The sequence below is a fragment of the Tursiops truncatus genome, chromosome 5 (genome assembly GCF_011762595.2).
Source record: "Tursiops truncatus isolate mTurTru1 chromosome 5, mTurTru1.mat.Y, whole genome shotgun sequence".
Classification (NCBI taxonomy): Eukaryota; Metazoa; Chordata; class Mammalia; order Artiodactyla; family Delphinidae; genus Tursiops; species Tursiops truncatus.
The window spans coordinates 46,220,290-46,233,443 of NC_047038.1; positions in this window are offsets into that span (position 1 = coordinate 46,220,290).

The window sequence follows — 13,154 nt, forward strand, 5'->3', positions numbered from 1 at the left end:
GTAATACATAATATTAACTTACATTAATAGTTTGTTTCAGGAACTGTTCTAGATTTTTTTTTTTTGGCTGTGCCATGCAGTATGTGGTATCTTAGATCCCTGACCAGGGTTTGAACCTGCAGCCCCTGCAGTGGAAGCAAAGAGTCTTAACCACTGGATGGCCAGGGAAGTTCCTAGACATTTTCATTTTATTACAACATTTAATCTTCTCAATTATCTTGTGAGATGGGTAATTCTAATATCTCCATTTAACATATTCACATAACATACTAAATGTACCATAGCTGGTTCTTGTTACAGTAGGAATTTGGAACCCATGTAATCTGGCTACAGAGTTTTTGGATTTAACAGGCAACAAGGACTTGTGGGTAAATGTTTAAGCTTGATAAAGAGAAGAATAAGCTAAGAAAGAAAATCAGTGTTTCTTAACTTTTTTTTTTTTTTTTTTCAGTATGCGGGCCTCTCACTGTTGTGGCCTCTCCCGTTGCGGAGCACAGGCTCCGGACGCGTAGGCTCAGCGGCCATGGCTCTGCGGCATGTGGGATCTTCCCGGACCGGGGCACGAACCCGTGTCCCCTGCATCAGCAGGCGGACTCTCAACCACTGCGCCACCAGGGAAGCCCTGCATTTTTTAATAGATCTTTATTGGAGTATAATTGCTTCACAATACTGTGTTAGTTTCTATTGCACAACAAAGTGAATCAGCCATATGCACACACATGTTCCCATATCCCCTCCCTCTTGAGCCTCCCTCCCATCCTCCCTAGCCCTATCATGTGCTCATTTGGGAACCCTAAGAAAGCTAGAGAATCTATCCTCATAATAATGTGTACACATATATCCATACAGATGTATTTGTTTTACATGCAATCTCCTAAAGCATCCAATGAATACTAGGTTGAAATTTACTTACCTAACGCTCATTAAGTATGACTAAATTAATGAGTGTCATAAGCAGAAAAATCATGAAAATAGATTAGTGTGTAGTAGAAGTATACGAAACTTTTGAGGTTGGGGTCTAGAAAGTCAATTAAATTATTCTCTACCATTCAACAGGCTGGAATGGTATCCAGACAGATGTCGTTGTTTGTTTCGACAATTTCTATCTTTATTTTCTGTTCATTTTCTCAAAATTCTTCGGGTAACTGATTATTCTTAATCTGAACAAAATAACTGCTGTGATCTGATGAGATAGGACAGACCTCTAATTTACTCTTTCACTCTTATTTGATTACATCTATGTAGTTCAGGGTTTTATTTTAATTTGACTCAGTTTATCAATTTATTCTCATAGAAAAGATATAAGTTAAAATTCTGACTTAATTTTAAGTCAGAATTGGATTTGCAAATCCAAACAGTGAAATAAAAGTTTATGTAAAATTAAATACGTGTTTATTCAGTATTTAAACAAGGGAACCTAAATGAGTTTGTTTGTGTGTTTGTTTTCATTTAAATGAATGTATTAGTAGAATAGGAGTTGACTGTGCCCCAAACATATAATTTATCTATAATAGACTATTTGGTATTTTCAGAATAATGGTGGAAATGTGGATTACTTGAATGTAGCCTAGCAGAGTGAAATGATGTGGAAATTGGAGAAAGATAAGCCTGAGTTCAAAATAATTTATTCAAAAAATATCCATCGAGTATGTGTTGGGTAGTATAACCTTATGCTGCTGAGGGCAGAGATTACATTTTATTTTCCAATGTATTCTTCAAGTATTCTTCATCTCAAATAGTTTACCACTTATGATCTGTATTACTTGGGGCAAATGACTTAATTTCTCTTTATGTGCCTAGAAGCAATTATTTTTACCTGCTTAATGACCTCCTATAATTACCTGTTCAATTTAAATCACATGACAACATCCAGACAACAACTCAACTGGGTCTAGCACAATGTATGTGGCTCAATGAGAATCTGTTGAATAATTGCATAATGAAGAAATAACTGTTGTTCTGAAGTTTAATAAATATTAAATATATCATGGTATATACCAGTATACAGTAATTGCTGAAAATATATTTTTATTTTTCCTCTTTTTCTTTCTGTACAATCTTACAAAGCCCAGAAAATCTTAAGTTAAAAGTAAGATGTCATGTGCATGATAGTTACTAAATTTGAGGTTAATGAACACCTCTGGGCAAACAGTGTATTTTTTCTGAATGTCTCTTTAGTGCTTGCTTTGCTCTTATATTCAGTGTTCTCACATTATATGTTTATGGGTAAAGAAACAGTGACTTATGAAGTTCCCACTCTATAAACAGCATTGTTTTGAGTTTCATGAAGACTACAGGAAGACCAAGCTCCTCTCGAAAAGAATAATATTTTAGAGGAGGCAAAACAAGCTTAGTCCTCAAAAATACTAGCAAAGGAAAAATATAACCATATATGGCTTTGTAGTGTCAAGTGGAATGCCAGAACAATTGAAGTGCCTAGAACAAGATGGGCTTACTCTGAAAAGATTAATGGAGATGAAATTGCTTTTTTCCCATTAAATAGGAAATCCATTTATTGTGCCACTGGTTCAGGACAAGGCGCTTTACATATATTTTGTTTACTTTTCACAATAACCCAGAGCAAGCATCCGTTTTTAGATAGTCAAACTAAAGCTTGGAGAGTTTAAGTCATAATTTTCAAGATTATACATCTTAAAATAAAAGAGCCAAAATTCGAGCTTGAACTTCACATCCATGCTACAGCCATCAGCTCCAGCAGAAATCTCAGAAGTAAAAATTAGATAGTTTCAGTTGAATGCAATTGGAAGCCTGCCTCAAACTAACATACACATTGAGAAATGTATTGGTTCTACAAACTGGGTTTCTGTGTGATTGGTAGATACAATGGCTTAGGGATGTCATCAAGGATCCAGTATCTTTCTTCCTCTTTGCTTAGTTGCTATATATATATATATATATATATATATATATTTGTCCTTGTGTTTGTAGTATGGTTGGCAGCAGCAATCAGTGCTAAGTGTTTTCAGAGATAAAGATAGAGATAGTGAAACAGAGAGAATATATTTCTAAAAGCACCCAATAAAAGCCTTCAGTCTTCTACTGCTTGAATCCCCTCTCAACAAATTCTAGTGGCAAGAAACATAAAGATTACTAATTATCTTAGTTCAAGAATCCTAAATTAACTGCTAGAAACATGGATAGGGTTACATTCATTGTTTTAGACCAGTGAGAGTCTAATACTAGATTTGGGGGTGCAGTCAATCCCACGCAACACCAGGGCAGGTACACAGTGTGGAATCAAATGGATGGTGGGGAAAGAACCACTGACCCACTAAAACTACTACACACTTAAGTGAACACACTGATGTGTATATTTGATTATTTCAAAATTTAAAAATCCAGATAAGTGAGAAATTGTCTCTGTTTAATTAATAATTATTTTAAAATAACTCACTATTTCATATGAGGATGACTTTTAATTTCAACTGGCATATCAAGGTACTAAAGAAATCCAGATCTCTCTGGATTTATAAATCAATGGCTGTAGAACTATGAATTTAATTATGTGCTTTGGAAAAGAAATGAAATAAAAGAAATGAGAGTTTTACTATGCTAAGGAGGAACAGAGTAAATTTGGACACTATAAGACAACTGAACATTTGAAATAAAATTTGGGAAAGTAGAGGTGGTAAACACATTAATTAATTTATTTCATCTTGAGATAGTAATATTTCCTCTGGGTTATCTATATGAGAACCAGTAAGGCATTTCCCAGAATACAGATGAGCTGAATGTCAAAATGATATAGATTCAGATTTGCCTGCGCTCAGGTTCTGACAATGCCATTTCCTAGCTGCATTATTTTGGACATGTAACCGTTTATCTCTCACTCTGTTTCCTCACTTGTAATATACTACTAATAATAGTAGCTGCTTTGCACTGTTGTTGTAAAGAAGACTGAATGAGATAATGTATATAATGTTCAGTCAAATGCCTGATGTTTATAGGCTCAGTGAATGCTTGATATTAATATTCTTTTTTTTTTTTTTTTTTTTTTTTTTTGTGGTACGCCTCTCCTGTTGCGGAACACAGGCTCCGGACGCGCAGGCTCAGTGGCCATGGCTCACGGGTCCAGCCGCTTCACGGCATGTGGGATCTTCCCGGACCGGGGCACGAACCCGTGTCCCCTGCATCGGCAGGCGGACTCTCAACCACTGCGCCACCAGGGAAGCCCGTTGATATTAATGTTCTTTAGATTAACAGAGAGTTAGACTTCCTAAGATTTTGTGCAAGCTTATTCTGCAGAGCCCTCTATCTGCTTGTTATTTCTGATATTCTGCTTAAATTACTCCTATCCAATATCATTTCCAATATCATTTATCTGTGAAGACTTAAAAGAGGAGTGATAGGTACAAGGATAAACAAGTTGTTTTGGCATTCTTATAAACAGACTTTCATCATTGATCTGCTTTCCTTTTCCAGGCATTTGTTTATTTGCATAAAGACAAAAAAATAAAAGCTACTAAGGACTACATGCCATGCAGTCAGAGGAAAACTTAGCATGACTTTGAAACTTAATGATCAAAGCACTAGAGATGCATATTATGGGTGCCCCAAAATCTTTGGTTTTGTGAAGAGCTAATGATGGGCTTCATGTGATGGTAACAGGCTTTAATTTAAAGGCAAAGTATAGCATGGACTAAAAAGAAATCTAACATAACATGTTCAAAGGTACCTGATCACTCTTATTTATCATCAAATGAGGTTATAACCATTACTAATCTTCAAGCATAATGAACTTCAAATATCTAGTGAAAAGTTGGGCAATTTCAAATCATCACAATAAGAGAAACCTTTGAAATCACATGTACCCAAGTCCTCTGCTTCTGCCACTTTGGGTGAGGTGTTTAATACTGGGAGGAGGATACCGTTTCCTCATCTCATAAATTGGTATAATAATATATATCTCAGATTTTTTTGAAACATTAAGTATATAAAGCGTGTGTGGCATAGAATAGGCACTTAATACCTAACATACTTTTTTTCATATGTGAATTTCTTCATTTATATCACTTGTTACAACAGAGACAAAGCAGCTAACACGTGTATATCTATCTTAATATGTGCATCTATAGGGGAACGGACAAGATGGCAGAGTAGGAAGACCCTGAGCTCACCTCCTCCCATGGGCACACCAAAATTAGAACTATTCACAGAGCAATTATTGATGAGAAAGATGGAAGACTAGCAGAAAATAGCTTTTACAGCAAAGATATAAAGAATGAACCACAACAAGGCAGGTGGGAGGGGCAGAGATGTGGAATAGTCAAGACCCATACCTCCAGATGGGCAACCACAAACAGGAGAATGACTACAACTGCAGAATTTCTCCCCAAGGAGTCCAAGCCTCACATCAGACTTCCCAGACCAGTGGTCCTGCACCAGGAAGATAAGCCCCCAGAACATTTGACTTTGAACACCAGCATGGCTGTTCTTCTGACAGCCAGAGGGCTATGAGAAATAGAGACTCTACTCTAATGAGTGCATACAAAATTTCAGATTTTCCAGAATGCAGGGTGGAAGCAGTAATTTGAAAGGAGCCTGATCAGACTCACCTGATGATCTTGGAGAGCATCCAAGAGAGGCAGGAGGCAACTAGAGTTCACCCAAGAGTCATAGACACTGGTGGCAGTCATTTTGGGGAGCTTTTCTACCTTAAGGATACTGGAACTGGCAAGAGCCATTTTGAAATCCTCCCTCTAACTTATTAGCACCAAGACCCAGCCCCACCCACCAGCCTGTGACATCAGTACTGGGACACCTCAGGCCAAGCAACTAGCCAGGAATGTACACAGGCCCACCGAACAGGAGGCCAGCTACTGAGGACCCTCTGTGCCTACAGCCACTCTGGGACACAACCTGTCCACCAGAGGGTCCAGGATCTGGCCCTGCATACCAATGCACTGATACTAGCACTGGGACCACCTGGGCCTCACAGCCAGAGACCCTGGGACCTTTCTCCACCTACCAGTGGGTGGTCAGTAGACCTGGGACCAGTTTCACCCATCAGTGGACAGGCACCCGCCCCAGGACCTCGTGGGCATTGGCCTCACTCACCCCTGGGCTGAAACACCAAATCTAGGACCCCCAGACCCCTGCAGTCAGAGGCCCCAGGAACCAACTTCACCCACCAGTGGGCAGGCATCAGCCCCAGGACAACCATAACCATGCAGCTTGCTGTGTCAGGACACAGGCCACATACCAGCAAGATTGTGCCAGCCCTGGAACCCAGTGGGAATTGGCCCTGCCCAGCAGCAGGCTGACACCAGCTCTGTGACACCTTGGGCCCTTCAGCCAGTCACTCCAGAATCCAGCTTCACCCAGCAGCCAGCCAACGCAAGCTCTGGGCCTTGCAGCCAGAGACTCTGTGACTTGACTACATCCACCAGTGGGCCAAGACTAGCCTCTGGACCCCCCAGCCAGGATCCAGCCCCAGATACCTGTAGACTGACACCAATTCCAAGACATCCTGGGGCTCTCAGCCAGCCAATCTTTGATCCCATTCACTCACCAGTGGGCCAACACCAGTTTTGGACACCTTAGATCCCATAGTCAGCCATGTCAGGAATGACCCCACCTACCAGCAGGCTGACACTAGATCCATGACGCCCCCACCCTGCAACTACCCACCCTGGAGCCAAGCTCCACCCACCAGTGGGCCAGCACTAGTGCCAGGACCTCCAGCACAAAACCTCAGCCTGCCACCTTCTGACCTGGCCCCACCCACCAGCTGCTAGCAGCCTCTTCACAAGGCAAGGCTTGGTAACCAATTGGACTGAGGTGTAACCACACAAACCAGACCACCTACAGTCGTCAGCCCACCACAACAGAAGGACCTACACCGTCTACACAGGGGGGTAACCCTAGAGCATATAGCTCTGGTAACCAGGGGAGCATGTACTGTTCAGATACACAAGGCATCTCCTACCAAATGTCACTTCTCCAAGGTCAGGAAATGTAACCAGCCTGCCAAATACATAGAAATAAAAACAGCAAATTAGGCAAAATAAGTTGACAGAGTAATATGTTCCAAATAAAGGAACAAGATAAAACCTCAGAAGAAAAACTAAAGAAAGGAGAGAAGCAACTTACCCAATGAACAGTTCAAGGTAATGATTGTAAGGATGTTCAAAGAACTCAGGAGAAATTGCATGAACAGAGAGAGAAGTTAAAGGTTTTAACAAAGACTAAGAAAATATAAAGAAGAACCAATACCAGTATTTCACTTATTATAAATGTAGGAAGCAGCCTCTGTCCTAAGAATACTCTAGACACTATACATATCATTAATCCTCACAACAACCTTAGCAGTTAAGAATGGCTATGAACCTCATTCTACAGGTAAGAAACAGATATAAAGTGGTTGTGTACATTATCAAAAGTCTTATTAAACTTCAAAAAAATTTATTGAAACACGTTTCAATTTAACATTACATGTCTGCTTTATAATTCTGTTAATAGTGTTAATAGTATTTTTCATACAGATTTTCAATACGTAAAGCTCTTTGATATTATGTCTTAATGATCAACCAAAATTGTACAAATAAACTCCTATATTTTAGTATATTATTGAATTACCAAAAATAGAAATATAATTAATCCAGAATTTATTTTTAAATATAGTATAACATAGGGACTTAATTTTATTTTAATAAAAGATTATAAATCCCGTTAAGCTAAATGCATATTTCTCTGTTAATAGTGTCATTTAATTTTGGTCACTTTATATCATGTTTTTATAACTTAAGCAAATCTCTTTTTGTTGCCTTTATTAAACTGTTTTCCTAAGTTTTCTTCTATATTCACAGGCCCAATTGAGCTTTAAAATCAATTTATCAAAATTCATTAAAAATAACAAAATATTGTTTCAATTTTGTTAAATACATAAATTATTATGAGGGGATAGTCACTTTTATTATATTGTCCTACTGCTCGAGAACAACATTTCTGCATTTATTTGCCTAATATTCATGTTGCTTAAAGTGGTATAATTTTTCATATTGTCCCCATTTGGTGAAGTTAGTTCTTAGGGTTTTTTTCCCCGTTTTACTACACATCTGATTTTTTTTCATTAAATGTAAAGTTATTATCAATTTTTAAGAAAGAAAATGTAATTTTGAGAAATTTCTGAACACTACTATTGCTTTATAGATATTACTCCTGATGAGAAATTTTACTAGCATTGCAGAAATTTATGGTTTAAACTCCTGTATTCAAGCACATTATGCTGTATTTTTATTTCTCTTTAATTACAATGTAAAGCAATTCAACTAATTTTAAATAATAATGATGATTGTGGTCTTCCTTTTATTTTTTTATTTTACTGATGAATATTCTTCTAGTTTTTTGCCATTAGGTATCATTTTGGTCCTTGATATAAGATATTATTTTTTAACAATGTAAAGGAAATATTTGTATATTCTTATTACAATATAAATATATTTTATTGGAAAATGTATTGAATTTTATGAAAAGCTTTTATATTTATTAAAACAATTATATATTAGTTTTATTTTCATTATGTATCGAACATGATACATTTCATTTTCATAAAGTCTCTGCATTAGAGAGCAAAATGCAATTTCTTTCTAATATTGTAAAGAATTGTTACATGCTAAATGTAAACATATCCCTTAAAGAGTTTTTAGGATATGAATGAAATAAGTAAAGATGTTTCAAGTACTTAATATACACAAATATTTTGTGGATTGTTAAACAAGGGAATAAAGTATTTAATATCTTGGAAAATTTGTTGGACTTTCAGATGGGCTATGAACACATTATTTTTCTCATTTAAAATCAAGGTGTACAGGTCCACTATCTGAAATTTTTCTAACATCTTTTGGGAAAAAGTTTAGATTTGTATATTCAGGGGAATACACACACACGTACACATATAATTCCACATATACATTTGTTATATATAGTCATACATATTTACATACATATGTGAATATATGTATGTGCTTATATATGTATATAATGTATATATATATCATATGAGCCAGAGCCATATTGCAGTCCTATTCTTTAATACTATTTTCCTGATTGTAGGATATGAATGATTTCACTGAACTTTAACTCCCTACTTATTAAATAAACCTACATTAGAATATTATTCTATTCTAATATTATATTATTAGGATATATATTCTAATTACACATTAGAATATATCTACTAATCATATTTTTATATCTGTGTCAATTTAATCATTTTCTTAGTCTCTGGTAATAGCAGCTTCCATCCTGTGATCAAAACACCTCCTTTCTAATTATACTTAAAGTACCCAATACACTGTCTATTTGTTACTTAAAGCTGTGGAGTGGGGTACTATGTTAGGAGAATGAAAGACTTGCTATGTCTTATTGTCTTCTGCATGTGCGTGGCTGGGACCTGCAAGGCTTTCCAGCTTCCTATAAGAGCAGAATAATGCATAGCAAGTGCCACTTATCCCAAGTGAAAATTCTCACTAAATCTGAATGCCAAGCACCTCATCTGCTAATTAATGCCATCTGCAAATTCCAAGTCTAGAATTTGATTTATTTGGAATTTGATATATTTCATGTTCAGGCTTAAACTGTTCTTTAGGGAAGTAAGTATCCTCATTTCATCACTCCTGATAAAGCTCAATTTATTCAAATCCCTTGCAAAAACTTGAGCATCTCACATTTAAAATATAGTAATTATTCCTAATCCTTGTTAAGCAAATCACTATAACTACTGTATTGTTGACTTCTACAGGAGCGTACTCAGGGTTGAGGGAATTGTTTTTCCCTAGCTTGAAAGTGTCTCACTGTAATGAATGCAGCTCTAGATCAGTGGTTCTCATGCTCAACCTATAAGCAGAAGCATCAGAATCACCTGGAGAGCTTATTAAAACACAAACTGCTGAACCTCACCCCCAGGCTATCAGATTCAGTAGGTCTGGGGTAAGACCTAAAATGTGCATGTCCAACAAGTTCCTAGGTGATGCTGAGCTGCTTTTCCCAGACTGTTCTTTGAGAACAACAGCGCTAGGTCAAAAATCTGACACTCTTCTTATTTTTTACCATTTTTAAAATATTTAACTTTAAATTTGTCTGTTACTTTCTCTGAGCTTCAAGTTTCTCATCAGCCCTTGTAATGTATTAGGACCACATATCTGCCAGGTAGCTGAGCTAAAAGGGAGTGAACATACAAACGGACAATGATTAGACCATATAGAAGAGAAGAACTCTGCAAAGGACTGAATGTTTGTGTCCCCCTCAAATACTTATATTGAAATCTTAACCCCTAATGGGATGGTATTAGGCGGTGAGGAATCGTAGACGTAATTAGGTCAGGAGGGTGGAGCCCTTATAAATGGGACTAGTTCCCTTGTAAAAGGAACTCAGAGAACTCTCTCTCCCCTTCCTCTATGTGAAGACACAGAGAGAAGATGACTGTCTGTGAAGAAGTGGGCCCTCACCAGGCAATGAATCTTGTACTTCACAGCCTCCAGATGCATGAGAAATAAATGTTTAGGAGGGACCATCAAGATGGTGAAGGAGTAAGACGTGGAGATCACCTTCCTCTCCACAAATACATCAAAACTACATCTACATGTGGACAACTCCTACAGAACACCTACTGAAAGATGGCAGAAGATCTCAGACTTCCCAAAAGGCGAGAAAATCCCCACGTACCTGGGTAGGGAAAAAGAAAGAAGAAAAAACAGAGACAAAAGAATAGGGACGGGACCTGAAACTCTGGGAGAGAGCTGTGAAGGAAGAAAAGTTTCCACACACTAGGAAGCCCCTTCACTGGAGGGGATGGGGGGTGGGTGGAGGGGAAGCTTTGGAGCCACAGAGGAGAGCACAGTAACAGGGGTGCAGAGGGCAAAGTGGAGAGATTCCCACCCAGAGGATTGGTGCTGACCAGCACTCATCAGCCTGAGAAGCTTGTCTGCTCACCCACCAGGGTGGGCAGGGGCTAGGAGCTGAGGCTCAGGCTTCGGAGGTCAGATCTCAGGGAGAGGACTGCGGTTGGCTGCATGAACACAGCCTGAAGGGGTTAGTGCACCATAGCTAGCTGGGAGGGAGTCCAGGAAAAAGTGTGGACCTGCCTAAGAGGCAAGAGAATATTTTTTCGGTGTGTGCGAGGAGAGGGGATTCAGAGCACTGCCTAAACGAGCTCCAGAGATGGGTGTGAGCTGTGACTATCAGTGCAGAGACAGGCATGAAACACTAAGGCTTCTGCTGCAGCCACCAAGAAGCCTGTGTGCAAGCACAGGTCACTATCCAAACCTCTCCTCCCGGGAGCCTATGCAGCCCGCAACTGCCAGGGTCCCAGGATCCAGGGACAAATTCCCCAGGAGAACACATGGTGCACCTCAGGCTATTGCAACATCATGCTGGCCTCTGCTGCCGCAGGCTCGCCCCACATGCCATACACCCCCTCCCCCTAGCCTCAGTGAGCCAGAGCCCCTAATCAGCTTTTACTTTAACTCAGTCCTCTCTGGGTAGGGAACAGATGCCCTCAGGTGACCTACACACAGAGGCAGAGCCAAATCCAAGGCTGAAACCCAGGAGTTGTGCAAACAAAGGGAAATTTCTCCCAGCAGCCTCAGAAGCAATGGACTAAATCTCCACAAACAACTTGATGCACCCTGCATCTGTGGAATACCTGAATAGACAATGAATCATCCTCAAATTGAGGTGGTGGCCTTTGGGAACAACTGTAGACCTGGGGTGTGCTTTCTGCATCTAATTTTTTTCTGGTTTTATGCTTAACTTAGCTTAATATTTAGAGCTTATTATCATTGGAAGATTTGTTTATTGATTTGGTTACTCTCTTCCTTTTTTTTATAATATATATATATTTTATCTTTTTCTCTTTTTGTGAGTGTGTATGTGTATGTGTATTTTTTTTGTTTGATTTTGTCTGTATAGCTTTGCTTTTACCATTTATCCTAGGGTTCGGTCTTTCCATTTTTTTTTTCTTTTAGAATAGTTTTTAGCACTTGTTATCATTGGTGGATTTGGTTTTTGGTTTGGTTGCTCTCTTCTTTTGATCTCTCTTTTTATTATTTTATTACCTCTTAATTTTTCAATTTTTTATTTTAATAACTTTATTTTATTATTTTCTTTCTTTCTTTCTTTCTTTCTTTCTTTCTTTCTTTCTTTCTTTCTTTCTTTCTTTCTTTCTTTCTTTCTTTCTTTCTTTCTTTCTTTCTTTTCTTCTGAGCTGGGTGGCTAGCAGGGTGTTGGTGCTCTGGCCATGTGTCAGGCCTGAGCCTCTGAGGTGGGAGAGCCGAGTTCAGGACATTGGTCCACCAGAGACCTCCAAGCCCAATGTAATCTCAAATGGCAAAAGCTCTCCCAGAGATCTCCATTTCAACAATAAGACCCAACTCCACTCAACGACCAGCAAGCAACAGTGCTGGACACCCTATGTCAAACAACTAGGAAGACAGGAACACAACCCCACCCACAAGCAGAGCGGCTGCCGAAAATCATAATAAGGTCACAGACACCCCAAAACACAACATTGGACACGGTGCTGCCACCAGAAAGACAAGATCAAGCTTCATCCACCAGAACACAGGCACTAGACCCCTATACCAGGAAGCCTACACAACACACTAAACCAACCTTAGCCCTGGGGTGAAACACCAAAAACAAGGGGAAGTATGAAACTGAAGCCTGCAAAAAGGAGACCCCAAACACAGTAAGTTAAGCAAAATGAGAAGACAGAGAAATACACAGCAGATGAAGGAGCAAGTTAAAACCCACCAGACCTAACAAATGAAGAGGAAATAGGCAGTCTACCTGAAAAAGACTTCAGAGTAATGATAGTAAAGATGATCCAAAATCTTGGAAATAGAATGGAGAAACTACAAGAAACGTTTAACAAGGACCTAGAAGAACTAAAGAACAAACAAACAATAATGAACAACACAATAAATGAAACTAAAAATTCCCTAGAAGGAATCAATAGCAGAATAACTGAAGAACAAGAATGGATAAGTGACCTGGAAGATAAAATAGTGGAACTAACTATCACAGAGCAGAATAAAGAAAAAGTAATGAGAAGAATTGAGGACAGTCTCAGAGACAACTGGGACAACATTAAATGCACCAATATTTGAATTATAGGGGTCCCAGAAGAAGAA